Raw genomic sequence first — 4,321 nt, 5'->3', positions numbered from 1 at the left:
TTTATAAATTTATATGTAAATAATTATTATAAGATTGTTAAGAACACTAAAAAAGAGATTTTCGAATATATCAGATGTGTCAGAAAAGAACCTAGGAGATTTTTAAGACATTTTATTTTTATTTTATAGGATTTTAAAAAATATTATGAAAAATTCTTATCTGTTTAAAACGTTTTAAATTCTTCAAGATACTGGTGACTCTCTCGAGCTTTTATCAAAAATTAAAAAAATCATTCAAACTGTAGAAAAAAATTTCCTTATAATCTTCTAAATTTTCCCAAGCATTTTAAGAAACCATGTTTATTCTCCTGAAACCTTTCGAGATTTTTTTAAAGTTCCTAAAGTTTATCTTGCGTTTCTAAAACACTTTTGCAGTAAAATTTTTTTTGAATCTTATCAAGTATACTAGATACTTCCTGAATTCACTTGATTATTTACTTTTTTAAAACTTTTTAATCTTATCGAAATGAAGCATTTTGCTTTAAAATCTTGTACACTCTTCTTTTAAATTTTAGGAAATCGTTCGATGCGTTTAAAAATCTTCTTGAATTTTGTTTAAAGTACATTTTTAAAAATTCTTTTGCAATATTTAAAAATTTTTAAACATAATCTTTTCAAATTAATTGTTGGAAATAAAAAATTATGTTAATTATTCCTTTAAAAATCTTTGGAAATTTTCATTATTTCCGAATCGTTTCAAAATTTTTGAATATCTCTAAAACTTACTCAAATTTGAAATATTTATGTTCCTTCGTTGTTCTAAAGTTAAGTAATATGGAAAAATTACAACATTTTGCTTCAAAATTTTTTACGTGCTTTTTAGATATTTTGGGAAATAATAAAAAATGTTTTGTAATCTTTTTTCAATTTTCTGTTACAATTCATTCCAAAAAAATTATTCGTTTATCGACTTTTATTATTATTTTTTCATTTACATACGTATCTATTATATCTTATCAAAATTTAATATAAAAGTCTGAAATGTCAAGTGTATTTAAATACTACAATTTTTAATGTTTCCATATTTTTAGAAATAATTCAACAAATTTTATGTATAATTAAAATAAACTTTTTTTAAATCTTATTGTACTTATTGCAAGTTATCTTTTTTGAATTTTCAAAATTTATGTAATTACTTATTCTGATTGGAAATAATTGAACCTCTTGCGATTAAAATCGGGGATTTTGCTTAAGAAGAAATGTGCTGAAAGTAATTTAAAAAAAATCATTTGAATTTTAATTTTAAAGACTGATAATTGTACACAATTTCCAGGCGCATCTTTCTTATTCTTCTACAGGAATTTTTAGGTTTTTCAGTTTTTTAAACCAGTTTGTCCTACGTTTCTAAAACTCCTCTGAACTTTAAATTCTTTTTTAATCTCATCAATTCTACTCACTATTTATTGAATATATTCGATTATTTGCACTTTTAAAAAATTTGTAATGTTTCCGAATTAAAAAATGTTGATTTTAAAACCTTTTACACTCTTTTTCGAAATTTTAGGAAATTCTTTAATGTGCTTAAAAATCTTCTTTAATTTTCTTTTAAAGCACATTTTACAAAATAAAAAATTATTTAAAATTTTCACACGTTACTAAGGAAAATAATTCTTTTTTTTCTTATCTTCTCTGGTCTCCTAATCTTTCAAAATTTTTCAGATACTTTGACAATTTTTGACGTATTTTTGAATGTTTTGAAATGCTTTAAAATAATCTCCTAACATTAATTTTTCGAAATAAAATTTTATTTTAATTATTTCTAGGAACCTAAAATAATTTTTTTCATTTTCGTGAAAACTTACAAAATTCTTTAAAAATCTTTACAAGTTTTAATTTTATTTGAATCCTTTCAAAATTTCTGAATATCTCTTAAACTTTCTCAAATTTGAAAGTAGATTTTTAAAGCAACATATAATATTTTTTCGAAATCTTTGAAAATCTACATTTCTAAAAAATTTAAGACTCAAATTAGATTTAAATCTCTTCCATTCTTCTAAATATTTCTTGAATTTACTGGCTTATTTGCGTTTTTTAAAACTTTTCAATCTTATCAAATTGAAACATTTTGCTTTAAAATCTTCTACACTCTTTTAAATTTTAGGAAATATTTTAAAGTGTTTCAAAATCTTTTTGATTTTTTATAGTACATTTTTGTAAATAAAAATTATTGAAAATTTTCAAACGAGTTGAATTTTCTCTTAGAATTCATTCCATTCCATTTTTGGTTGAAAAATAATTTTTCTAATAAAAATCCAACTGTATTTTAAAAAAAATGAACTATTCTGTTGTAAATTCGATTGTATGTTTTTTAAAAACAATTTTCAGTTAAAAATTCATTTCTTCCATCGAAAATGAAACTATTTTAAAATTAAAATTTTTTAAAATAACTATTTTGGTTGATAATTTAACTGTTTTGTTGTAAATTCGATTTTTTTGTTGTTGAAAAAACATTTTCTTATACTACAAATTTAATTGTGTCATTTATGGTTGAACTTTTTTGGCAGGAAACTGAACTTTCTCAGTCAAAAATTCTTCTTTTTTGGTAGAAAATTTTTTTTCTTGTTTAAAAATTCATCTATTTTAATCAACAATTCACTTCTTTGGATGAAAATGCATTTTTTGTTGAAGCTTCTTTTATTTCGGTATAAAATAGTTAAAAGTTCATCTATTTTTTGGAAATTAAACTATTTTACTGAAAAATTGTTGGTTGTAAATTGATTTTTTAAACTGAAAATTTAACCGTGTTTCGTTGAAAATTTATCTATTTTGTTAACAAAAATTGTCCTGTTTTAAAATTGATTTTGAAAATTTTGAAATTCTGTTTTCGGTAGAAAGTTATTAGTTTGAAAATTAAAATATTTGTTTGCAAATTAAATTTTTTTCTTGGGAATTTAAATATTTTGTTGAAACTTTGATTTTTTGGGGTTGATAATTATTTTTCAACTGAAAATTTATCTATTCAATTTTTCGTTGAAACATTATAATTTTAGTTGAAAATTAATTTCTTTCGTTGCAAATTCCATTTTTTGCCTGAAAATTTAACTAGTCCATTTTTGATCGAATACTTATTTTTTTTAGTTTCAAATTCGTTTCTGTAGATGAAAATTGAACAATTTTGTTGACAATTTTTTTCTTGAAAAATTTTCTTTTTAGTTATAAATTTATCTTCTTTGCTGGCGAATTATTCTTCTTAAAAAAATAATTTATTTTAGATTAAAATTAATTTCTTTTGTTGATAAAATTGCATTTATTTGGGTTTAAAAAGTAATTTTTTTAACTGCAAACTTCAGTATAAACTGTGTGGAAGCATGTCTGTAGGTCGAGTAAATGATCACAGTTTATTTTAACACTAATTAATTTGTATTTATTTAATTGACACCAAGTGAACAAAGTGACGGCCGGACAGAGACTGACTGGTTAATTTGTACCTAAGCTAGGCGACAGGTCATCGAAGGTCGCAATGCACTTTTGGCAGGCACAGACTTGTCGAGACCCTTCTAGAAAGTTCTGGGCCAGTCGTTTATCTGATTTGCTAGTTTTACCTTCGATTAACCTACTTAAAGCTAGAACGTGATACAAAATATTTGATAGAAACAAAATTAATATTTGGTAATATGCGGTAGTTATTTTTAAATTAAAATATGTGAATAATTATAACAGGTAGTCACCACATGTACCCCTCTGCTAGTGTTTAACTCGATAAAAAGAGAACATGAAAAAAAAATCTGTAAAGAATAATATAAGAGACGAAAACGATGTACATGTAATATATAAAAAAATCCTATCTACGTTAATCAAACCTGAGTAATGTAAAGAAAAACATTAGAAAAATAAAATCTCTTCCGGCTGTATAAAATACAATATTGATTACAGTTGTAGTTTATAACATATTTGTAGTATCTAAACAAATGATAAAGTTTTGTATAAAAATTGCACAAGAATTTAAATTTGTGATTAAAATTGTAAAGAAAATAAAATCATGTTTTTGATGAAGTTTGCTGAAGAACAAATAATTATAATGGAAATTGATATTTGTTTATTCTCAAAGATAAATTTTTGACGAAGGAGAATGAATAGAGAAAAAAAATTACAAAAATCCTGCTTGAAACCGTTCGGGAAACCGCACGTGTCTGCCTGATCGAGTTTTCTTTGTGGATGGAAGAACCTCTATAGGGATTTCGGCAGGGACATTTCTGTTTTCCATGTCTTGTTGCCGAGCTGCTGCTTCTTTCTGCAAATCCTCTTCCGCGATGGTATAAGCTGGCTTCAGTCTGTCAATGGTAACGGTGATGCTTTTGCCTTTGATATTGACATCGAAGGT

The sequence above is a fragment of the Belonocnema kinseyi genome, chromosome 4, assembly GCF_010883055.1.
Source record: "Belonocnema kinseyi isolate 2016_QV_RU_SX_M_011 chromosome 4, B_treatae_v1, whole genome shotgun sequence".
NCBI classification, from domain to species: Eukaryota; Metazoa; Arthropoda; class Insecta; order Hymenoptera; family Cynipidae; genus Belonocnema; species Belonocnema kinseyi.
Note: the sequence above shows the minus strand (reverse complement) of the source record.